The sequence below is a fragment of the Neoarius graeffei genome, chromosome 7 (genome assembly GCF_027579695.1).
Source record: "Neoarius graeffei isolate fNeoGra1 chromosome 7, fNeoGra1.pri, whole genome shotgun sequence".
In the NCBI taxonomy this organism is placed as follows: Eukaryota; Metazoa; Chordata; class Actinopteri; order Siluriformes; family Ariidae; genus Neoarius; species Neoarius graeffei.
Window position 1 is genome coordinate 32003197 of NC_083575.1, and position 27071 is coordinate 32030267.

Consider the following 27071-nt stretch of genomic DNA (forward strand, 5'->3'; position numbering starts at 1 on the left):
CCCATCTTTACTTCTGAGAGCCAAGATGCTCTTTTTATACCCAGTCATGTTAATGACCTATTGCCAATTGACCTAATGAGTTGCAATTTGGTCCTCCAGCTGTTCCTTTTTTGTACCTTTAACTTTTCCAGCCTCTTATTGCCCCTGTCCCAACTTTTTTGAGATGTGTTGCTGTCATGAAATTTCAAATGAGCCAATATTTGGCATGAAATTTCAAAATGTCTCACTTTCGACATTTGATATGTTGTCTATGTTCTATTGTGAATACAATATCAGTTTTTGAGATTTGTAAATTATTGCATTCTGTTTTTATTTACAATTTGTACTTTGTCCCAACTTTTTTGGAATCGGGGTTGTACACATTTTAAATCAGGCAAATTGAATTAATTTTTTTCAGTGTACTTTCACAAGAGACCAATTTCAAGATTTACTGGTTGTAGTGGTGACATCATGGCCCCTAACGAGCATCCTGAATCTCATCTCTCATCTCATTATCCTTAGCCGCTTTATTCCGTTCTACAGGGTCGCAGGCAAGCTGGAGCCTATCCCAGCTGACTACGGGCGAAAGGCGGGGTACACCCTGGACAAGTTGCCAGGTCATCACAGGGCTGACACATAGACACAGACAACCATTCACATTCACACCTACGGTCAATTTAGAGTCACCAGTTAACCTAACCTGCATGTCTTTGGACTGTGGGGGAAACTAACGGTAACCACTACACCACCGTGCCGCCCAGCATCCTGAATCAATCTTTGCAATATATATCTGAAAACAGAAAGGACCATATATTCACAAAGACTATACAGGGGGCTGCAAAAGTAGGTATACAGTAATGAAAAACAAAATGTTCGCACAAAATGATATTTTATTGATTATACAAACATATCAATAATAACATATCAATTCCTCAAATGTTTAAACTGTTTGTCCCTGGCATTCACACACTCCACTAGTCGAGTGTGGACACCCATGCACACTCTGGCACAAAGGTCTTTATCAGCATCAATTTCCTGGCAAGCCTCCTGTGTGAACTGAATCATGGCATCAACAGAACGTGGCTTGTGTGCGAAAACCCTATCTTTTACACATCCCCAGAAAAAGAAGTCCATAGGGGTGAGATCCGGTGAACATGGTGGCCAGTCAACAGCTCCCCGACGTCCAATCCACCTATTGGGAAATTCTTTGTCAAGTAGCGCACGCACATTGAGTGCAAAGTGCGGTGGCGCCCCATCCTGCTGAAAGTAGAAGTCATCCTGCTGCTGTTGTTCACATATAATCCTTACTGTATACCTACTTTTGCAGCCCCCTATATAGTATTTACAGACTTCTGAGTCACCTTCTTCAGTGATGGGCAATCATTTGGAAATTGTATAGGTCTAACATACATACGATTACAGTACATGAATAGATTGCTACATTAGATTAATTATTTTTTGTAAAACCTCAATTCAATGTACAAGCTGAATTAAGTTTACTAAAATAGAGATTCAGAAAGTCAAATAACTTATCTGGAGTCCTTGGTAGCAAGAATCAATAGTTTATTACAGATAAAATTACAGCCAAAAATTCATCCCAGGATGAAGTCAAGTGAACCTGGTTCCAACAGAGCATCAGCAACTGAGACTCATTAGAAGTAGACTAAATTATTGGACTGACCACCATACTTTTTATACAATTACTGGTAACCCCTCCTGCTTTATTTCTTCATCCTTCAGTACCTCCCCCGGTAAATGTTCTCTGTTTTCCCTTCCATTGTAACTTCCATCCATCCCTCCATTATCCGTAGCTGCTTATCCTGTTCTACAGGGTCACAGGCAAGCTGGAGCCTATCCCAGCTGACTATGGTGAAAAGCGGGGTACACCCTGGACAAGTCGCCAGGTTATCGCAGGGCTCCATTGTAACTTCATTACCATATTTTTAACCACTTATTTTTCCCCCATTACCTTTTGCCCTTTGGTCTTTCATCCTGCCCATTTACCCTTTATCTACAGTTCTGCATTTTCCATCTTCCATAGGCTTCTGTTTTCTACCCTTATATTGTATGTTTAGCCTTCTAAGGTCCCTTCATTGGCTTCCAGTAAGCTACAGAATTGACTTTAAAGCATTGCTGCTGGTGTACAAATCTTTAAATGGTACAGGGCCCAATTACCTCTCTGATATGTTACAGCGGCCTAACCCAATCAGATCTACCAGATCGCAGCAGAAAAATTTACTGGTAAAACCTGTTGTTAAAACAAAGTGTGGTGAAGCAGCTTTTAGCTACTATGCAGTACAGCTATGGAACCAACTCCCAGAGGACATCAAAAATGCTCCTGCTGTTGGCAGCTTCAAATCTAGATTAAAGACCAAGCTGTTTTCAGATGCTTTCTGCTAAATTATTAATATTGTCATCTCTACATGTTTTAAACTCTTAACTTTTACAGTCTCTGCATGTTTTAAATTTTACTTAACTTTTATTCTATTTTATTCTGCTGTTTTTTTCTTTTACTGAACTTTTATTTCATTTTATTATTTTATTTCTACTATTGTTTAATTCTTATTATCTTTCTTCCCCATTTATTTTATGTAATTTTATTTTCTATTGTTTACTGTTTTGCTTTTACTTCTGTAAAGCACGTTGAACTGCCACTGTGTATGAAATGTGCTATATAAATAAACTTGCCTTGCCTTGCCTTCTAGGGCTTCTTTTCCCAACATTAAGTTTACCTAGGCCCCAATACTCTGATTTTTTCCTACCATTATAATTCTTCCCCTGTTTGCCCTTATATATATGCCTTTGCAGGGCCTCTGTTCCTAATACATGCCTTTATCAACTTAATGTCTGTTTTTTTCTACTACATATGTTTCCCCCCTTTATGACTTACTAAATCAAAACAATTTTTCCCAAAGCAGGTAGGGGAATTAACACATTTGTCAGCATTACATATATCAATCAAATAAGAGTATATATGATTCATACAGGGCAGCACGGTGGTATTGTGGTTAGCACTGTCCCCTCACAGCAAGAATATTCTGGGGTCGAGCCCAGTGGCTGACAGGGGCCTTTCTGTATGGAGTTTGAATGTTCTCCCATGTCTGCATGGGTTTTCTCCGGGTGCTCCGGTTTCCCCCACAGTCCAAAGACATGCAGGTTAGGCTAATTGGTGGCTCCAAATTGACCATGGGTGTGAATATGAGTGTGAATGGTTGTTTGTCTCTATGTGTTGGCGCTGTGATGACCTGGCAACTTGTCCAGGGTGTACCCTGCCTCTTGCCCATAATCAGCTGGGATAGGCTCCCGCTTGCTCATGACTCTGCACAGGATAAGTGGCTACAGATAATGGATGGATGATTCATACATATGACATGCTTAACACCTACAAGGTCTGGAGTGGCTGAAAAACTTCAACTTCTTTCCCCAATTATTGAAGAAAAGCTCTAGTTTACCAGTAATTTCATGCAAGCACCTGGTAACCTTTTATGTTGCTTGAACCTCTCTATACAGTAGATCCCTTCCACTGATGTCACACTTATGTTAGCAACTATTGTTACCCTTGTCCTGGGAGACAAGTGAACTTTGTTTACATACTGAAGACAAGTGATACTGAAGATGCCAGATATCTGTAGGTTGAAGAAAACTACAGCTAAAAAAGCTTTACTACAGGATTACTTGGATAATCTAAATCAGAAAGAAGCAATGGATAGATATATGCAGAATTTAGAGTTTATTAGTTGTTATGATCTGTATAAAATTCCCTGAAATGATTGGAGTGATGTAGATTTGTGCCCTACATAGATGTTGGAATGTACCTTCTCCCTGCATTTTTTCTGTTTTAATTAAAAAAAAAGAAAACAACTTATCGTTTGATGGATGAGAAGAGCAGGGAGGATTTAGAATTGAGTGGCTGTGGTTGATACTAATTCTTGTAGTGTCCATGCAACTACTGCAAAGACACGTACAAAAAACCCCAAAATGCCTACTTACCTGGGCAAAAATAATACAGCCACAAATAAAAAGTTGTAGCCTCCATGCTCTTCCAGTTTTTAATCTGTTTGTCCATGTAGAATGATATCTGCAACACCAGGTAGTTTGAGATGTTGGGGAACTCAACGGATGGATAATTTGTCAAATCATTGGAAAAATCTTTCTTTACTAGTATGTAAGGATCTATCCCATTGTAAAGAGTAACTTTCTGAAGGTATCTTGACTCTGCATTGGCCTCTAAACTGCAAAAACAGTCGGAGATGGTTTCGCTAGCTCTTTGCATGCCAGCAGCCAAATCGGTTTGCCTGACCACCACTTCATTTACCAGAAGTAAACTCACAAGCAAAAGTCACATACAGCCTTATTTACTCACAAAGAGTGACTGACTGAAAAACCTTTAACTTCATGGACTGTCAGTGAAAAAAAATGGCAAGATTGTGGCTGCATACTGCGACTGTATGGCAGGCCTTGGAGACTGTATGGCAGGCCTGCTCTCACATAGCATTGTTGTTGTGGGCTATCGAAGCTGGAATGAAACAAAGGGATTCAGACAGTTACAGATGAAAAGGTGTACTGAGTTCTTCCTATTGCTGTGAAAAACATCTCCTACTCCCGGATCAGAGATATTTCCTTTCTAAAGAAATACCCAAGTCAAGTTTCTAAGCCATAATCAGAAGTTCAAGACAAAGTTCCAGGGAGACTGTAATACCTTTAATCTTTTTCTCTATTTGAATGATTGGAACAACCAAAAACAGCACAAAATGAACCATATTTAAGACAGATTAAGCTTACAGGAAAGACAATGTCTGGTTGTCCCCCAGGAGAAATTATCACGTGATGCGTGACGTCATATGCAAGATGTCTATTGATTAAACATCTTGCTCACAGCTTCCAGCATAATTCAAAAACATACTTAAAAGGGTTAGTCTAACAAATCAAACAGTACATGGACTATTATTTTCATTAACCTCAAAGATACATTGTATATATGGATTATAAAAGAATATAGTCCAGCAAGCATAATTGTGCACTGTTCACCTCTTGTGTCAGCTCCCCCATGTCTTTCGACATTGATCCATTTTCAGCAACCCAGTGGCACCTGGACAGTTTGGTCAATAGCAACTGTGGCAAGGAAAAACTCTCTCTTTTGTCATTCATTTTTGTCATTCATTTTCTCTTTGAGAAAGAAACCTTGGGAGGATCCTGGCTCAGTTGGAACTCATCCTCCTCTGAGTGATGGCAAACACAAGGGAGCTCACCCATAATACCTTTTTAATAGTCAGTAAAACAAATTCATGCATTTTACTTCTATATTTAATGGAAACTTGTCTCTATTAAGGAAAAACATTCATTCTTAAAGCACTTAAAATCCCCTCCTTATCTCTTCTTATGATTCTGCTCAGACTTCTTGACAGGATTCTTTGTTATATGTTGGTAATATGCATATTGCAATTTTGTTCAATTCAGTCGCATTTTACCAGAGTTGTGGCATAGTTGTCAGCAAGGGATATTGTGCTCTCAGAGCATTCTTGTCTTACTTTTGTTGTTGTCTGGCACTGTGCCTGGGCTGTTGCATTTCTGATCTTGCTGTTGTCCTTGTGTCTCCCCCAGGAACTCTGTCCACTTCGGTCTCTTCCTCTTCTTCCATCGATTCTGCTATAGACCTTAGGGACTGGTGAACATCCCCAAATGTCCTACTCTGGAACAATGGTTGAGGTGAAACCATGTTGGCTTACCTTTCACCTTTACTACTGTTGGGGTTGCAAGGACCACCTTAAATGGTTCAATCGTTCTTGCATCATTCCACTTCTTTTTGAAGACCTTTCTGTAGACCCAATTTCCTGGCACCACTGTACTCACCTCTTCTTTAATTTCAGAGGTTCTTCCCTCTGTAGCACCTTTCACCTGGGGTAAACAGAGCTTGGTGGATATCAGTTAAACATTTCACATAATTATGCAATTCTTTTTCAAGCTGTTCCAGTGGGAGTCCCTGATAGGGTGACCTACAGTAGGTAACTGGCATGGGGTGCCCCATAAGCATTTCATGCAGTGTTGGGTGTGTATTATGGTTAGTTTACATTCTCGTGTTTATTAAAGCAAGCAGCAAAGCATCTATCCAGTTAATATTTTCTCCCGCTCAGATTTTTTTTGAATTTGCTTTTTAGCACAGTTGGCCCTTTGTACCATTTCTTGTGAATGTGGATGCACACAACCTAATCTTTGTTTTATCCTGAGGTTCTGTGCCACTATCTAGATTATTTTGTTCACAAAATGTACTTCATTGTGTCGTGGAAAAATGACAAACACCAACACCAGTCTCGTCCTTTTGCAAGTGGAAGAAGGTTTATTGCAGAAACGGACATATAATGATGAGGGTTCGGCACACCATTTATACTGTCCCTTTGTTTTCAAATCTCTTTACTCTGGGAGTGTGATCAGCTCTCAAGCTGATTGGATCTTCTCTAATTGCTGGCTTGTACGCACATCTGCTATGCACGTAATGAGCATGATAAGATGAACATGTTTCGGTGCAGAATGTTCTAAGTCATTAGTCCTTGAAGAGGCAACATTCAGTGAAAAGGAAAATTACAAAACAGTATGACACTAAAATTTACTCTACAATTCCCCCTTTTATCATGTAAATGATAACATAGCATTAGATCTATAATCTATATACTGTCAAACAAAATGAAATCGTGGTAGTTCATGACAACAGATATGCCGCCTGGAATTCAAGACAATTCAACCAGGCCTTTCATGAGGCGTGTCATGAGGAAATAATGCTAAAGCTGTTTTTCCCAGTGTAAAGCACTCTAAGGTATTGAGCAAGCATAGTCAGTAGATGGAAACGTCTTTCTTAAACCTAACTGTCCTTTCTTCTACAAGAGTTTTGCTACTGCGGTCAGAGGATCATCATCGTCATGGTCCTCTGGGGGGGGTCTGCAACCCAATCTGGCTCATGATACAAGTCAGGTTGGTCATTGTATGGGTCATAATCACCTGAAGATACGTGCTTGTCAACCTATTAGCCACCGTCCAGCCTGTGGCAGTAGTCAGTCAACAAACTACGTGGTGTTGGGTGTTTTCTATAGAAGTCTCTACGCCTAAGGCACATAGGCCTTGTCCACACGGCAACGGATTCAGGTGACTCCGATACAATTGCTTATCGTTTAGGCCTGGCGTCCACACGGCACCGGCGTTTTGGGTGCCCAAAACGCAATCTTTTTGAGAATGGGTTCCAGAGTGGAAAGATCTGGCAACGTTGCCGTTGTGAAGTCGTCTGGATGAGTAGAACGGATTTGTTTATGATGACGTCACAACCACATGACTGTGAGTGCTTTACGCCGGGTAGAAGTGTAACGAATATCACCAGGAAAAAGCCTTACAGAGCACTAGTGAGAGTGAAACACGAGCTTGGATATTATTATTATTATTATTATTACTATGTTCAGTGTTAGTTCACAGTAGTAATGCAAGAAGCAGAATAGTGACAGTAATAGTGAAGCAAAAACATGCAATTGTACAAACACTGCAGCTCTACAGCAAAATATTCATTTATGAAATGGTCTGATTCTTAACACCAGTAGTGCCAATGATCTTCTCATTGCGATGCGATGTGAGTTGTCAACAAATCCTATAACTTGGTTCATGAAACGCGCTTACAAAATATTTTCACTGTGAATATTTATTGTGTAATGGTGCAAAGTGAGAGAGAGAGAGAGAGAGAGAGAGAGAGAGACTCTGCCCTTAGGGCAGAGTCAATCCCGCCAGCAAAAATAGGGAAAAAAAGGAGCGATCTCACCTCTTCAGATGTTGATTTAAGTCCGACAATACATTCCTCAAAAAGGGCGTAGAGGAGCAAATTAATCCATCAACGTGTAACATTCAATTTATTCTGGACCATTAAAGACGCCGCCTTCCGCGTAGAATCATACGTCATCCTCGCCGCCATATTGGATAGGTCAAAGCGGAGAATAAAGATTCATGTGCTGCCTTTAACTGTACCAACAGGTTTACCGTCCAAACGAGATCACATGGGATTACTTTTCACAGGTGAGAAACAACAAATTAATCTATCAACGTGTAGTATTCAATTTATTCCGGACCATTAAAGACGCCGCCTTCCGCGTAGAATCATACGTCATCCTCGCCGCCATATTGGAGAGGTCAAAGCAGAGAATAAAGATTAGCTGCGTTTAACTGTACCAACAGGTTTGCCGTCCAAACGAGATCACATGGGATTACCTTTCACAGGTGAGACTGGAAAAATACTTTTCATTGTATTTGGTCATTATAATGTAATTTTACGAACAGATTTTCCTGACTTTGTGGCTAATATGAAGTCTCGCGCATAATAGTTTATGCGCATGCGTCCTTACTACTTCTATTGTTCTGGTGTCTCTGAAGGGACCGTCTTACAGCGCCCCTAGAGGTGTGGCATGTGTATTGCATTGTTTTCAGCAAGCGTTGCGTTGCCATATGGACCTGATATTTTACTGATCGTTGCCCATTTGGACGCGATATATTTTTAAATAACATCTCGTTGCCGTTGTCGTGTGGATGTAGCCTTAGTCCTGTCACCTAAATCAGCTAAGTATCGTACGCTAGTGTATGTGCCGTCAGAATGTATTCTTTCAGCTACCACCATGTGATTGGTATTATCAGTCAATATGTCATGAACCCAGTTAACAGTTTGATCTCTTTCTATCTTATCTTTCCAGCTGAGAAGTCTGCCACCTGGAGTACCTGTGGTGCAAGACACTGCTCCTGTAATATGTGCATTAATCTTTGTCACTTATACCATGTGTGAGGTTCACAATTAGGTACAGAATGAAGAATGTGTTGGAATGCACAATCTGTCATGTGGCTGTGTGTGTGTATGTGTCATTGCTTGTGTTCGTTGGTCCCCCTAAGGGCCTCTTGATAGCAGAGTGTCCACTCATGGTGCAATGAGGCCCCCAAGGGCTTCTGGAATGCTGTCTTAATGTCCTTCCTGTACCAGGCCCTCCTTGTGCTGCTTATCCATTTGTTCAGGTACTCTTCTGCAGTAGCTGGCGTGTACCCACATGGCTCTGTTGTCCACCTTTACAGCTGACTTTGTGGTGAGCAGTACTTGGGATGGTCCCATCCACCTGGGCTTGTTCCACTTCGTCCTTCTGAAGTCCTTTATCACCACCCAGTCACCAGGTTTCAGGTCATGCAGTGGTTCCAGCACCGGGACTGGTAAGGCTGCCCTCACCTGTTTGTGAATATTATTCAGAGCAGAAGAGAGGGTTGCACAGTAATTCAACATCACATCATCACATAAGGATATGTCAGGGCATCCTGGTGTAATGGGACCTATCCCTGTGTTTGGGGGTCTTCCAAACAATATCTCAAAGGGGCTCAAATCATACTTTGGTCTTTCTCTCATTCTCATCTGCATTAATACTATGGGTAGGACCTTTGTCCACCCTAGTCCTGTTTCAGCACAGCATTTGCTCAGTTTATTCTTCAATGTCCCATTCTCCCTTTCTACTGCTCCTCCACTAGCAGGATGGTATGCACAATGTTGTCTCAAGTCTATTCCCAGATAGTTACCCAATTGTTTCAGCACCTGGCTTATAAATGGCGTGCCGTTATCAGTGGAAATCTTCCTTGGAATGCCCCATTGGGGAAATAATATCTCGTAGGAGGGCCTTGGCCACTGTGTCTGAGTCCTATTTTGCTGTAGGGAAAACTTCTATCCACTTGGAGAACATATCAACCATCACCAAGCAATACCTTTTCCCCTCACTAGGTGAGAGTTCAATGAAGTCCATTTGTAGATGGTCAAAGGGGCTATTTGGGGTTGTGTGCGCAGCCTGCTTTAATTTTAGCCCTCATCCTACATTGTGTTGCACGCATACAAGACATTTTTGACAAAAATTTTAAGAGTAATTAGAGAATCCTTTAGTGAACCAATGCTTTGTTACTGATGCTATCATTCTCCCTTTTGACACATGGTCTTTCCCGTGTGTCAACTTAGCGTAATATGGAAACATGTATTTGGGGAGACAAGGTCGACCGTCTGGGCTTGCCTAGACCCCATCTTTAATATCTCATCTCATCTCATCTCATCATCTCTAGCCACTTTATCCTGTTCTACAGGGTCTCAGGCAAGCTGGAGCCTATCCCAGCTGACTACGGGCAAAAGGCGGGGTACACCCTGGACAAGTCGCCGGGTCATCACAGGGCTGACACATAGACACAGACAACCATTCACACCTACGGTCAATTTACAGTCACCAGTTAACCTAACATGCATGTCTTTGGACTGTTGGGGAAACCGGAGCACCCGGAGGAAACCCACGTGGACACAGGGAGAACATGCAAACTCCGCACAGAAAGGTCCTCGCTGGCCACGGGGCTCGAACCCGGACCTTCTTGCTGTGAGGCGACAGCGCTAACCACTACACTACCGTGCCACCCCATCTTTAATATTACACCCTTATTTCCCCCATGCAGCCTTTTCCTCTGCTGTGATCTGCTGCTGGAGGTCAGAAACCTGTAAGGGAGGTGTAGAAGGGTTAGTTGAAAGCATTAATGAAGTTGGGGTCCTTGTGGCTGCCTGTTTTGCTGCTGCATCAGCTCATGCATTACCTAGAGAGACTGGATCAGATTTGTTTGTATGTGCATTGCACTTGCATATAGCAAGAGCAAATGGGAGTAGGATAGCATCCAGCAGGTCAGAAACAAACTTGTGGTGGGCTATGTGTGTGCCTGAGCTGGTCAGGAAGTTTCTATGTTTCCACATTGTGCCAAAGTCATGTACTACACCAAAGGCATATCTGCTGTCTGTGTAGGTAGTGGCTGATTTACCTGTTGCATGTTTACATGCTTCTGTCAAGGCATACTGTATAGCTCTGCTGCTTGAGCTGACAAGTGTCTAGGTCAGTGGTTCTCAAACTTTTTATACTCTGTACCACCTGAGAAAATACTGAGCTCTCTGAGTACCACCATGATGACCAACATTATAATATAGCAGCATAGGCCTTCCCTATTAGCTTCAGCCACACAGGAGAGATGTTTATTCCTTATTATGGTTATTTATTGATCGCTGTTAACACCGAATCAGACATTTACAACTCTGTCCAACAATTCTCACATACTCCTACATACACAGCGCAATACACACTCAAATTGCAACCGAATGAAAATGGCACAGAGCCATACAGTACATATTCGACCTCTACAAAATTATGCTCCTAATCTGGCCCACAGATAACACAAACATCAAGTCTTTTTTTCTCAGCAGAAGATATGTGAAACATCAAACATCTCAGCACAAAAAAAGGAACAAAAAAAGAATCCTGAAGACTTGCATTGCCACAAAAATGTAAAAGCCAGACATAATTTTTCACATTCTCACACGTAGCTACACATTTCTTTTTAAACGTTGTATTTATTATGCACTGTATGTTTCAGGTTTTTTTTTTTTTTTAGCTGAAAATGTTAATGCGAAAATATGACTTTCCCCCGCGTACCACCAGAGCGCGCTCGCGTACCACCGGTGGTACGCGTACCACAGTTTGAGAACCACTGGTCTAGGTAATGCTCCCGCTATGATTAATTCTTTGTCTGAAACTACAGCATAGCCCACTTGATTTTTATCTGTTTCTGGGTGTTGTGATGCTGACCCATCCACATACAGAATCATATCTGGATTCGTGAGTGGTTCATCCTTAAAGTCCAACCTAGGGGAACATAATTGGTTAGTAAGTGCCACGCAGTCATGTGGTTCACCGTCGTCCTCTGTAGGGAGTAAAGGAGGTGGGACGTTGGCTTTCTTACTCACACACCCTCAAAGCCAATGTCCCACTTCCTTCCATGGGACTGCCTTTGGTTTGGCTAAAGAAACATGGGGTGTGGATGATGGGACATCAAACAGCTCCTTTTGGCAGCACCTAGGGAATTTGGTTATGCCCTCCAATTGAATCCAGGCACAAATGTCTGTACAGCACTGTAATTCAACAGAACATGCACAATATTCTTTTGACCAATATAAATCTCTAAAGCGAATACGTTCTCGCTTGCAGGTGCCTTTAAACCATATTCTCTCATATGCAGCATCCTTTCCATCATGCTCCATATAGTCAACATCATGTGCTACAACTCTGTCATGTGCTTGCTGTACAAGGTATTGAGTTACATTAGTTAAAGCGTCTGGACAGAGCTTCCACTCATATACATAAACAGGGAGCTTTTATTCATGTAAAACACACGTCAAAGTGGTATTTGTCACTGTAATGTCTTCTGGGGATGATGTAAGAACCAAGCCAAACTTGCACATTAAATCTCACCCTAGTAAATTAACTGGGCAGGAAGAGGAGATCAGGAATGAGTGCTCCACCTCCTGTCCATCTTCATCCTGACATGACACAGGTTTTGAGAACTTTTCTACGACTGAATGGCCTGTTGCCCCAATTGTGCAAATTGATCAAGAACTTAGTTCAAATGGTAAATGCAATTCTCCCTGTTTAATGACTGAATGGGTAGCTCCTGAATCTACCAGGAAATTAATCTTCTTTCCCTGTATTGTCAATGGCATGCACGGAAGCTGAGTAAATGGGAAGGCTGCATATTTAAGAAAAGATACATTTTCATCACCTTGCTGCGTTTGGAGGTCATGTAGCTGTCTAATGTTGTCTGTGCGATTAGGCTGGGGTGTATGTTCCTGTATAATGTGAACTACCTGATTGGTTTTGTGTTGTGTGTTACCTCCTCTGTTCTCAGCCACCTCTCCGTCCCTCTCCCCCGCCCATCAGTCAGCTTTGCCATACATTCTCTCGCAAAGTGTGTCTCGGCGGGGCAGAGTTGAGGTCAGGATCAGCCTGCAACTTGGAACACTGAGAAACAGATGAGGGCCTTGCCTGTCATTTTTCTCTCTTATGTGCCTCACTCTGCCACTCTCCAAATGCTTTCCAGTTCGCTAAAAATGCCTCACTCTTTTTTTGTCTAATTCATCCTTCTCTTTCTTATCTAAAACCTTTTTTAAGCTTTCCAACTGTCTCATACTAAAATTTCCCTTTTCAGGAAACCCGCATTCTTTTACCCAGATATCAAACTGTGCTAGAGAATCTTCCCCATAATTAACTTTCATGAATGTTATGTTAGGACTATCATATGAACAACCAGAGTGCCTTATCGTGTGCCGTCTTGTGTCTTCAGTGCCTTTGTTATGGCACAAACCCATTTTACTTCAAGTTACTTGACTCATTGTAACAGACTGAAAATCTTATTACAACTGTATGCATAGAATAATGAAATAAAACTTGCATTCACGGTATATAAAACTTGCACCACCCACACTACGTACACACACACACTGGAAATCTCTCGCTCTCACGGCGCAAGTCACACACGTACGCGCACACACACACACACACACACACACACACACACACACACACACACACACACACACACACACACACACACACAGAGAGCGCGCCTTGCAGCTGTGTGTAAGAAGAAAGCGAAGAGAGAGAGAGATCAGAGTAGACAAAGGAGAGCACACTGGTGTCTATAGGATGAGTCTGATGTTCTTATCTCTCTCTCTCTCTCTATCTCTCTCTCTATTATATATATATACTGTAGAATTGTTAGTATGTTTAATGTGTGACTTCATTGGAATCTCCTGAATGTATACATGTGGAGACCAGAGGGGAATATATATATATATATATATATATATATATATATATATATATATATATATATATATATATATATATATATATTCCCCTCTGGTCTCCACATGTATACATTCAGGAGATTCCAATGAAGTCACACATTAAACATACTAACAATTCTACAGTGTACCTAACAAAGAAGCTTAACATTTTGAACCTCACTTAGAATAAACAAAAACCAAATACAGCACAAAAATATAAAGAAAAGAAAAACACACAAAAACAAACAAAAAATAAAAAAATAAAAAAAAGGGGGGGGTTGCAGTGATTCCAACCTATGATCATATGCAAGGTCTAAAATTGTTTTCTATATGATCTATAAATGGTTGCCACACTTTCCAAAATTTCCTTTCTGAGCCTCCGAAGGCAATCCTCATTCTTTCTAATTTAAGATGGGCCCTAACATCCACCACCCAGCGTCCATATGATGGAGGGGTATCAGACTTCCAGTTCAGTAAGATGAGTTGTCTAGCTAGCATAGATGTAAATGCAGTGACAACTGATTGTGAAGTTGTAAATTCAGATCCCAAAGGTGCAATCCCCAAAAATACCAATCAAAGGGTCAGGGTCCACATTTTTGCTAAAGACTTGTGTGTACGTATCAAAAGTCTCAGACCAAAATGTACCGAATTTAGAGCAGGACCAAAATATGTGAAATAATCTTCCTGGTGCCAGATGGCACCTAAGGCATGTTGGGTCAGTATTAGGGTATATCTTGGCAAGTCTTGCCCTTGATAAGTGGAGCCTATGGACAATCTTAAACTGCAATACACCATGTCTGATACATATAGAGGAAGAGTGTATCCTCTCCATTGCATATTGCCAATTCACATCCCAAATCTCTCTCCCTAATTCCTCTTGCCACTGCTCTTTAATATGGCTAAGTGAAGGTGCGGAGACACTTTGGAATATTTGATATAACCTAGAGACTGATCCCCCCCCTGCCAGAATGGGTCGTAATGGAGGCACTCATCAATCCAGTCTTTATCTGGCTGGGCAGGGAAGTTTTTCCTAATATAATCTCTCACCTGCAAATACCTAAAGAAATGTGTTTGCAGGATTGAATACTGTTGAACTGCCAGTTGGAAAGTTAGAAATGTGCCATTAACAAACAAATCCTTGACATAGATCAAGCCCTTCCCACTCCATAATAGGAAGGCTGGGTCCAACATAGATGGTGGGAAAAGTGGGTTTGCTGCTATTGGACTGGATGGTAAGTTAGCTTTATGTTTGAAATGTAACCTAAACTGAGACCATATTTTAAGTGTTGCACTCACTGCTGGATTATTAGTGAAATATTTCTTACTAAGAGGCGTTGGAGCGCACACCAATGCTGCTAAACTCCCAGGGGAACTTGCACTTTGCTCCATCAATGCCCATAATGGTTGGCTCTCAGGAGGTGACATCCAGAATTGGATTTTATGTACATTGGCGGCCCAGTAGTAATTAATAAAGTTTGGGAGACCCAAACCTCCTTCGTTCTTATGTCTTTGCAAAAACTCTTTCCTGATTCGTGGAACTGTTTTGTTCCATATAAAGGAAGATATAAGCTGATCCAAATCTTTAAAGTATGCTTTGGGAATAAACACAGGTAGTGTCTAAAACAAAAACAGAAGTTTAGGTAGGATAGTAATTTTAACGGAGTTAACTCGCCCTGCCAATGACAAAGGCCCAGCTGGACAAGTTGCTTTTCGTCTTATCTAACAAGGCCCTAAAGGTTTTTTTGTACAGATCTTTAAAGTTACTCATCACTGTAACACCTAAGTAAGTGAAGCTATCACATATTACTTGAAATGGATATGAGCCAAGAGACATCTGTCTAGCCTGTTTGTTCATAGGAAAAATCAAACTCTTGGTCAGGTTTACTTTATAACCAGAAATCCTACCAAAATCTGATATTATTTGTAATACTTCAGGTAGGGAGCTATTTGGATTAAAAAGAAAAAACATTGAGTCATCGGCATACATTGAAACTTTATGTATACAGTCCCCTCTTTTTACCCCTGTGATTAAAGGAGCTCTCCTAATAGCAATAGCAAGTGGCTCAATGGCAATATCAAAGAGCAGGGGGGATAGGGGACACCCCTGCCTGGTGCCTCTACAAATGGGGAAGTAGTCTGACAGTACCTTATCAGTTTGCACAGCTGCCTGAAGGGCAGCATAAAGTATTTTAACCCAGGCTTGAAATATAGGGCCAAACCCAAACTTATCCAATACCTTATACAAATAATTGTGTTCAATGCGGTCAAACACTTTCTGTGCATCTAATGAAATAAGTACTTCTGGGACAGGGGATGTATCAGAGGAATAGAGTAAATTAAACAATCTCCTCAAATTGCTAAATAAATGTCTACCCACCACAAATCCTGTCTGATCTATATGTATAAATTTGAGCAAGACAGATTCAAGTCTAGAGGCCAGTATTTTTGTAAGTATTTTATAGTCACATCCTAGTAAACTTACTGGTCTGTAAGATCCACACTGTAAAGGATCCTTATTCTTCTTAAGCAATACAGATATTATAGCTTGGGTCATCGTGGGAGGTAAAGCTTCATTATTAAAACACTCTTCATACACTTCTAATAAGATTGGGGCCACTTTTACTGAAAATTTCTTATAAAACTCGATGGGAAAACCATCTGGTCCTGGGGCTTTACCTCATTTTAGACATGTTATTACCTTAACAATTTCCTCCAAACTAATAGGTTGGTCCAAAGCTACTTTATCTGATTCCTCAATGCCTTTCATCTCCAGTCCATCCAACATCTGGGTTATTGTGCTATCACTAGCCATTTCACAAGTATACAAATTCTTATAGAATTGCATGAATTGCCTATTTATTTGTCCCAGATCACAAGTAACCGTACCATCGTCCAATGCTATTTCCATAATTTGGTTTGCAGAGACAGACTTCCTAAACTGATGACTTGATAGCTTGCCTGCCCTTTCCCCATGTTCATAATGCTCACTGCGGGACCACATATATAGGTCCTGCATTTGACTAGTTGACATAATATCATACTCTGTTTGTAACATGAGCCTCTCCTTGTAAAAGCTCAGGGGAGGGTGTAGAGGGATGCTGTTGATCAATGTCCTTTATCTTGTCCTGCAATTTTTTCTGGCGTGTAGATAATCTCTTATTCTCACTTGCTGTATATGAAATAATGAGTTTCCCCGCAGCCTTTTTGAGAATCTCCACTTTCTCTTGATAGTAGTGGCATCTGACAATGAAAGTTCTGGGTAGGCCTCCTTGGGGATTGTCCCTTCGGTCTGAGGTGCGCAGAGTGTGGTGTGCTCTGTCAAGCAGAGGCGCTTTCCCCATATCCAACGTCTTGCCCAGGATGTGTGATATGTAGTTGACCGGCCCCTTGACACTCTCTCTTCCTTCTTTCACCCCAATTATATGCAAGTTGCAGCGACGCGATCTATTTTCCAGATCTTCGTTGCGTGCTTTCAAATTGGCTATGTCTTTCTTCATTGTTGCCACCTCACGTTCAAGAGTACTGACTATAGAAGACTGTTCACTAGCAGCATCTTCAACTTGTTGGAACTGCTGCTCCAAAGCGCCGATTCTGCCATTAACACTGTCCATGCCCGCTTTCAATTCCTCCCTGAGTTGGTCCACTTGACTTTTAATGTCTGCTGTCTGGCCTTCCATTTTCTCATCGATTTTTGCCAGCAGTTCTTCCTTTAGGGAAACAATCGCTTGAAGTATTTGTTCTTGTCCCAATGAGTCCTTAGCCATAGAGGAGCTAGTGCTAGCTGGAGTGTTAGCTGACTTAGCCGGTCTGCCACGACCAGACATAGTAACTAAATAACTAATAGGCTATACAAAGGAAAATATAGCGGCTTTATAGGTTAAGTCATGCACTAATTGTCGACTAGTCATAATTTACCTTACTCCAATCTGTGAACTATATACATAATTTCAATTCTAGCAGAGCTCCACAAAACACGTCTACATGGCTCTGCTACCAGAAGTCATCTCCCTTATTATCTATGTAGGAACAATTTAATGTGTCATGGGTGATGTTCAATGACTGAGAGTCAATGGCGGAGCCGTCTTTTGCTGGCAACTACCCGTCACAAGTTATGCCATTCAGCCAAACTACCTCTTTCATTAGTTTAACCACCTTGCCAAACTACCTTTTTCATTAGTTTAACCAATTTGCCGTAGTTCCATAAGATATACCCATTGGTATAAATCCTTAGTATTCTCAAGAACTAAGGGAACCTTAATCCTCGGCCGTCGCTGAGGTCGAAGTTCCCAGAACTTCTATCTTAGAAACCCAGTTTCTAGATCATTGACTCCTCACTGATACATTTTTACCATAACACAGACATTAAACTTCACTGATCAGTAATTTCAGTATTCTTTTAATTTTGTAAACTTTAAATAAGGTCAAACAGAATTAGTTGTTCCTACCTATTTAATGGTGGACTGCAGTGTTTCCCATCTCTGGGCAGCAAAGGGTGCACCGCCTCCTCTCTGAAGAATTAGAGGTTAAGGGTGGAAGTTTGTTTCTCCACGAGCATCCTCCGGTCAGCTTACCGCCCAGAAGACTGCAGAAGTCGTGAGCCCACCCAGGGATGCCAAGATTTGTCATAGAAAAATGACAAACACCAACAACAGTCTCATCCTTTTGCAATTCAAAAAAAGGTTTATTGCAGAAACAGACACATAGTGATGAGGGTTTGGCACACCACTCATACCGTCCCTTTGTTCTCAAATCTATATATACTCTTTACTAGATAAAAAGGATACATCTATTACATTACATCTATTGCATTACATGCCCTGATCACAGCTCTCAAGTTGATTGGATCTTCTCTAATCACTGGCTTGTACACACATCTGCTATGCACGTCTGCTACGCACGTAATGAGCATGTCAAGTCAAGTTTATTTGTATAGCGCTTTTAACAATAAACATTGTCACAAAGCAGCTTTACAGAATTTGAACGACTTAAAACAAGAGCTAATTTTATCCCTAATCTATCCCCAATGAGCAAGCCTGTGGCGACGGTAGCAAGGAAAAACTCCCTCAGACGACATGAGGAAGAAACCTCGAGAGGAACCAGACTCAAAAGGGAACCCATCCTCACTTGGGCAACAACAGACAACATGACTATAACATTAACAGTCCTAACAAAGTCAGCTTCATTGATGCTATAAACCCCCCACCGACAGAAACCCAAGCGCAAAACCTGAGTGGTTCATGACAACCACAGTCCCAAAGTCAGCAAGTCAACTGCAGTCCCCAGCCACAAAAGCACCACTGCAAGAGTCCAGAGCGTCCTCCAGGCATGACCCCCAACTGTCCACATGGGGCTGTCCTCCACAGGAGCGATGCGATGTGACTCCAACCAGACACAGGGCATCAGGATGGATCAGGCAGGTCTTTTGCAGCAGAAGAGGTCAGCATCTTGATCCCAGGACCAACATGTAACTCAGAGGGACAGATGGGGGGGGGAGAGAAAGAGAGAGAGAGAGAAAACACAGGTTGTTAGGTATGCCCAATGTCACCTGAATAAGTAGAAACAGTATACATATAGCTCTGAGTACAAGCAGGGACTCTGGCAACTAACTATGAAAGCATAACTAAAAGGGGAGAGCCAGAAGGTAACACAGGCATGAGGGAGCCCTGGGACATAAAGCAGCCAGCTACTACACCGTCAACAAACTCGAGTGAGCAAGCGAGTGGGGGACTGACAGCATCCATACATCCCAGTTTACCAAAACACTCTATGTCTGAGGACCCTCCAGATCTACACCTTTACCTCATAAATGCCATTAAATAAAGGCTTGACTAAACAGATATGTTTTCAGCCTAGACTTAAATGCTGAGACTGTGTCTGATTCCCGAACATTACTTGGAAGGCTGTTCCATAACTGTGGGGCTTTGTGAGAAAAGGCTCTGCCCCCTGATGTAGCCTTCACTATATGAGGTACCATCAGATAGCCTGCACCTTTTGATCTAAGGAGACGTGGCGGGTCATAGAGGACCAGAAGTTCACTCAGGTACTGTGGTGCAAGACCATTCAGTGCTTTAAAGGTCAATAGTAGTATTTTATAATCTCATCTCATCATCTCTAGCCGCTTTATCCTGTTCTACAGGGTCGCAGGCAAGCTGGAGCCTATCCCAGCTGACTATGGGCGAAAGGTATTTTATAATCAATACGAAATTTGATTGGGAGCCAATGCAGTGTGGATAAAACAGGGGTGATGTGGTCATATTTTCTAGTTCTAGTAAGGACTCTTGCTGCTGCATTTTGAACTAACCGGACCTTGTTTATGCACTTATTGGAACATCCAGACAGTAAGGCATTACAATAATCCAACCTGGAGGTAACGAAAGCATGAACTAGTTTTTCCACATCATGGAGTGACATTAAATTTCTTATCTTAGCAATATTTCTGAGATGAAAGAAAGCTATCTGGGTGATGTTATCAATGTGAGTTTTGAATGAAAGACTGGGGTCAATAATCACTCCGAGGTCTTTTACTGCTGCACGTGAAGAAACAGAAAGGCCATCCAGAGTTACTGTGTAATCAGAAAACTTACTTCTAGCTGCATGTGGTCCTAGTACAAGTACTTCAGAGTTAAGCAGAAGGAAGTTAATAAGCATCCAGTATCTAATGTCCTTCACACATTCCTCAATTCTATTAAGCTGGTGTCTCTCATCAGGTTTTGCAGAAACATACAACTGTGTGTCATCAGCATAACAGTGGAAACTAATACAATGTTTATGAATAATATCACCCAGAGGTAACATATATAAAGAAAAAAGCAGTGGACCCAAGACAGAACCTTGTGGAACACAAAAAACTTTACCTCATTATGTCTAGAAGAATCATCATTTACATCAACATACTGATAGCGATCAGTTAAATAAGACCTGAGCCAGGAGAGGGCCATTCCCTTAACTCCCACAACATTTTCTAGTCTGTCCAGAAGAATGGAATGATCAATAGTATCAAATGCTGCACTAAGGTCAAGCAACACAAGCAGCGAGACACAGCCCTGATCAGACGCCAACAGTAGGTCATTTACTACTTTAACCAGAGCTGCCTCTGTGCTATGATGAGTTCTAAATCCTGACTGATAAATTTCATGGATGTTATTCCTATGTAAATATAAGCATAACTGCTGTGCCACAGCTTTTTCAAGGGTCTTGGAGATAAAGGGGAAGTTTGATATTAGCCGATAATTGGACAGCTGACAGGGATCAAGGTGAGGTTTTTTAATCAGGGGTTTGATAACTGCTAGTTTAAAGGATTTGGGTACATAGACAATCATAAGAGAAGAATTTATTATTTTTAGAAGCGGTTCAATTACTTCAGGTATTATCTGTTTGAATAGACGTGTAGGTAAGGGATCTAGTACACAAGTTGAGGCTTTTGATGCCGAGATTAATGAAAGTAATTCAATTTCTCTAAGAGAAGTAAAACATTCTAATTGCTGGTCTGATACAGTTATATTGTTAACTACAGGGTCACTTACATTGTCTGACCTTAAATTAGTAGTTTGAATTTTTTGTCGGACATTCTCAATTTTGTCATTAAAAAAATTCATGAAGTCGTTGCTACTACATACTACAGGTGTGCATGTGTCTATAGTGGACTTATTCCTGGTTAATTTTGCTACAGTATTAAATAGGAATCTAGGATTATTTTTGTTATCTTCTATTAGGGAGGAGCGATATGTTGATCTAGCAGCACTAAGAGCTTTTCTATACTTCAGGAAGCTCTCCTTCCACGCTAATTTGAACACTACCAAGTTTGTTTGACGCCATTTACGTTCCAGTTTTCGAGTGGTCTGTTTTAAAGTGCGAGTGTCATCATTATACCAGGGTGCTAATTTTTCGTCTCTGACCATTTTCCATTTAAGAGGAGCTACATTATCTAAAGTATGGCAGAACGCTGACTCTAAGCATTCAGTTGCCTGATCAAGTTCTGCAGGGGCTGACAGTGACCCAATCAAAGTTGATAACTCTGGGAGATCATTTGTAAAGCTCTGTGCAGCCGTTGACGTGAATGTACGTTTAATAGAGTAGCATGGTGAGGTGCATATATTATTACTCAGACATATTTTGAATGAGATGAGAGAATGATCTGAGATAACTTCAGACTGTGGTAGTATGACTATATTTTCTACGTTTAACCTGAATGTTAGTATTAGATTGAGGGTGTGACCATCATTATGTGTCGGTCCTATGACATTCTGATTAATCCCTACTGAATCTAAAATGGACACAAATGCTGTTTTCAGAGGGTCTTCTAGGTTATTGAAGTGAATATTAAAATCTCCGATAACTAAAGCTTTGTCTAAGGAAATAACCAGATCTGAGATAAAATCTGCAAATTCAGAAAGAAACTCAGAATATGGCTCCGGGGGCCTGTAAATAATAAGTAACGGAATTAACTGGGCAGACCTATTTTTCGAGGCTACATACATTATATTAGTATGAAGAACTTCAAATGTATTAAATTTATAACCAGGTTTTTGTGTGTTACACCTAGATAATCATTATAAATAACTGTGACGCCTCCTCCTCTACCAGTTAGACGAGGCAGGTGTATATAACTGTATCCAGGAGGACTAGCTTCATTTAATGCTATATATTCATTTGGCTTAATCCATGTTTCAGTTAAACAAAGTACATTAAACTCCTGATCAGTAATGAGTTCATTAACCATTAGTGCTGTAGGTGCAATTGGTAATTAAGTGATCAATCTCATTAAATCAGTCTCATTAAATAATTAAATCACTCACTGAATCAGTCTCATTAATTAATACCATTAATTTTGGTGCTTAATAATAAATTACCAAACAGCTAAATTATGGTATATTCCAAATTATTATGATCACTTACCGTATTACATAACTCATATGCACCTTGGAATTCTTTGAGGTTGGGTACTTCAAAAATATTGGAACAACAAATAAACACACACAATTTCAATAATTAATTGAATTTATTATAACAAAGATAAAAATGAATAATAGCAGTTGGAATATATACAAATATGATATATACTTGATGAGCGTGTGTCTGTGTGCGTGTGTGTGTGTGCGCATGTGTGTGTGAGAGGCCTTATGACCACGTGTTTCTAAGTACAGCAAGAGAGTTAGCTTTGGTTGCTAATTAGACAAAAGAATTAGCCGTATGTGGCTAGCTAAGGCCCAAGGATCCTACCTCGTGGAGTTAAGACAAAAGGTGTGTATGTGAGTGTGGAGGAAGGCCGCCACGTGTTCCCTTGAGACAATACACTTAGCCCTGGATGCTAATGGGACAAAAGAATTAGCCGTAGGCTAATTTCACTAGCTTATAACAGTACTAAATCCACTGAAATCTTGATGCGGTCAAGATACATGTAATAATGAAATTAAAGTGTTAGACAGGAATAGAGAGAGAGCATGCAAAGCCTATCTATTAAACAATTGAGAGATTAAAACAAAATAGAACAATCATCAATTCAACATTCTACAGTGTAAACAATTAAACCGTTCCTGAGTTTAAATTCACACTGCTTCATAAAAGCTAATTCCTAAGACTAGGTTTTGCCCAAATGCCAGTCTTACTTCAGTATCTCGTCTCTACGCGAGATTATGAGAAGATGTTCCGAGATTTTTGGAGTTTCACCGTTGTGGAGCACGTGAGTCGCAGAGAATTTCTTGGTCCGACGCGTGGTCGCTTGTGATGAAAAGAAGGTCTCTGATCAGATAATGTGCACAGCTTTTTAATATTAGAAGGATCCGGTCGCTTCTAAACTTTAAATGAACTGTTCCGGGCTGCAGTTCGTAACGTTACTATAATAGACAAACAAAACCGGCTGTAACTCAATCTGAGTTTAAAATCGCGCGATTCAGGATTTTTACCATGGCCAAAGGTAAGTAAAAGTAAAGCGCGAAACTCTGATTCTTGCAAGAAAGAAGAAAAGAAAAGACGTCTTTATCTGGTTTTCTGGTGCAGGGTATCTCTTTGTGTCCAGATGGCTTGACATCCAAGATGAGAGAGAGGAAGTATGGCGGATTTCTGGGTCACTTATGCCTTCCTGGAGGATGTGACGTTGGTGATCCCGCCCCGGCATGACGCAGGTCAATGCGGAAGTTGGCTGATGGGAAATGTAGTTTCTTAAAGAGACGGGCTGTCATAGTTCTTAAAGGGACTGTACCTACAGTGCTTTAGATGTAAGAGATCTAATATTTAATAGCCCCACCTTTAGATCAAAGGTGCTGGCAGCGGCTGTACAGTCAGTATGATCTAATTTTATATTGATTAGGTTACTGGAACAAACTCTCTGAATATTTCTACTTTTTTGTTGAGCTTGGGGAACAGACTCAGTCTCGATGTAGTGGACCCTGAGTGACGACTCTGTGCAGCTAGCAGACAGTCGGTTTAGCCTGTTCATCTGCACCCTGGCTTTGGCTCTGGATTGTCAGAAATTAACTAGGCCTGTTCTGAGACTATGACCTATGCTGCAGGAAATGAGAGCAGCACCGTCCCAAGTAGGATGGATACCGTCCCGCTCTAACAGGGCAGCAGTGCCTTCAAAATTAGCCCAATTATCTATAAAGCCCACACTGTTTTCAGAGCACCACCTGGACAACCATCAGTTCAGTGACCATAACCTGCTGTAAGCTACATCACCATGCCACATTGGGATGGGGCCAGAGCATACTACAGCATTGGACATCACCTTCGCTAATTTAAACACCTCTACAAAGTTACTCTTAGTAACCTCAGACTGACAAAGGTGTATATCATTAGCTCCTGCATGGATAACTATCTTTGAGAACCTTTGCTTGCCTAGGACCCTAAGATTACCTGCTATGTCTGGCACCCTGGCTCCTGGTATACACCTGACTAAAGCTGCTGGTGCCCCTAAAAGCTGAGCTGATTTTACCTGCTGTAGGATAGAGTCCCCTATAACCAGAGCTCTTTCAGGTTTCTCAGTGGGTGCATCACTAAGGAGAGCAAACCTGTTTGACACGTGACGCGGAGAGGAGTGGTGCTCCTGTGGGCGAGCGTCAGCGGTAGCTTTGGCTCTACGCTTATGCCGCCGATTCATCATCCATTCGCCCTGCTGTAAGGGCTCTAATGCCGTAGTTGGGGGATTACTAACTCCACCTAGGGCATCCAGACTTTCCCCTACAGAAACTACACTGTTCTCATTCTCACTGGCCTTCTCTAAAGCCTGGATACGTGCTTTTAACACTATAATCTCCGTCAGAGAGCTAACTAATCTGCACTTATCACAAATAAAGCTATCGCTAGTGACGGAGGAGGAATGACTAAACATCCTGCACTCAGCACACTGAACAGGCTGAAGGTGTGCCATGCTGAAAGGATTCACGTACCTTAATTGAAGATCTGTTGATATTAAAGCAGATCCGATGTGGATGGCCTCTGCTTATGGTCTTTACGCAGGAGGAGAAAAAAAGAAAGTTTCCGGTCTCTGCGTTCTTCCGAAAAAAGAGAGAGAGAAAAAATGGAAAAAAGGAAAGCGAAAGTGGAAAGTCCAAAAAGGAAAGCAAAAGTGCAATAAAAAGTGAAGAGGATACTGGAAAATTATTTGTAGAAAAAAAAAGATTAGTAATTAACGCCAACACTCGCAGAAAAAAGACTCGTCACAAACAACACAGGATCCAGGAAGTGTGTAGCACAGAATGCACACGCGCAACTCAATCACAAATCAACCTAGCATGATAAGATGAACATGTTTGGTGCAGAATGTTCTAAGTCATTAGTCCTTGAAGAGGCAACATTCAGTGAAAAGGAAAATTACGAAACAGTATGAGACTAAAATTTACTCTACAATTGTCAGAACTCAACTTATCTGGGATTCTAAACCAGGGAAATACCTCTCTCAATAAGAACTTTGCTATCATTGCATCATTCTTTGCTGCTGAATGGGTCTCCACTCATCTGCTGAACCTGTCCTCCACTACCAGTATATTCCTGCATTTCCCTACTACCTGTGATGTCATGTCTATGTAGTCCATCATCAAGTGTATGAATGGGCCATCTAGTTGTGGTATTGTACCTAGTGGGGCTGTGAAAGATTTCCTTATGTTGTACTGTGTTCACACTATGCAATGTTCTCGGGTTTTGTCTACAAGGGCCATCAAAAATGGTGATCACCATGCATTTTATATTCTTTTTTATTATCTCCCCTACTCACATTGTTCACTCCATGTGTGTCCTGCATAGTCAGGAGGGACAGTGAGGTGACAAAATGCCCCTTCACATATCTCCAAATACTTATTGTCTTTAGCTGCTCCGTGCCATATCCACACACTTTTCTCATAAAATGATGCTTTTTCCTGAGCCTCTATCAGGAAGGTTAAGACTGGTGTAGGCAGGGCCGGATTATGGGGGGTCTGGGCCCCGGGGCCAGGAGTTCGCAAAGCCCCCCCACACACACACACACAAAGGCTACTGAGGTCGCAAACTAGCAGAGGGCAACATGTGAATGAAGTAAATAAAGTGATATGTGAACATACTGTATGTTTAGAACATTAAGGCATACAATGTTAGCGATTAAAGATATATGTATTGTGTCAAGAAGTTAACAAGGAAACTGATTAGGATATGTCAATAATTAAGCCGTACCTAAGGAATAATTCATTCTAGGCTATATAAGTTTTTTCCTACTCTTCCTTCTTGCAAAGTCATCCACTAATTCATCAAAGTTAAGCTGTCGGACCAACTCTGATTCAATTGCCAGAAGAGAAAGTGAATTCAAGCGGTTTTGGCACATTGTCATTCTGAGTTCATTCTTAATACGAGCCAGTCTGGAGAATGAACATTCCCCTTCACAATTTGTAATAGGCAGGGTCAAAAAAAGTCTGAGTGCTATGTAGACATTTAGAAAAGTGGACTGTAGATCCAAATCCACCATGGTCTTCAGCATTGTACTTGGGCATTTTTGATTTTCTGACATGAATGATTTGTATTGTACAAGTTCATCTGCCAGGCTCATGTCCAAATCTGTGGGATATGCTGCAGCAAGTGATTTGGCCCTTGAAGTGAGCTCACCGTTGGACATATTGTCAGGCATGAAAAGAACATGAAAAAGATTGGTCAAGTGTGTGTATGCAGTTAACCGATGGTTAAGACAGGACACAAGTTTGTCAATTAGAACACTGAATGTTTCAATCCGAAACTTTTCTTTTCCACTAAATTCAACACCTGGCTCTTCACTTTCATCAGCCATACGTTTGCATTTCTTTGTGCGCTGGAGGTCATGCCTGCAGTCTTGGGAGACTGAATGGGTAACATTTAAAGCTGACCCTTCAAAAAAGGCAAAATTGTCTCTCTGTTCTGCCACAAAGTCACGAAGTGAAAGGAGAAGCCATGTATCCGTGTGTATGTCAATGTT

General features: G+C 41.2%; 1 long non-coding RNA gene across 2 annotated transcripts in view; it reads right to left on the reverse strand.

Moving 5' to 3' along the window:
• Nucleotides 1–6277: 6277 nt before the first annotated feature.
• LOC132889233 (uncharacterized) overlaps nucleotides 6278–27071 on the reverse strand; it is a 43740-nt gene continuing 22946 nt past the window's right edge. The window contains exons 2-3 of one of the 2 annotated variants that reach the window (XR_009655026.1): nucleotides 18109–18245; nucleotides 6278–12836 (exon numbers count right to left, since the gene is read on the reverse strand). This is a non-coding gene — a long non-coding RNA (uncharacterized LOC132889233). The remainder of the gene's footprint in view (nucleotides 12837–18108; nucleotides 18246–27071) is intronic. The other variant, XR_009655025.1, reaches the window with a different exon arrangement.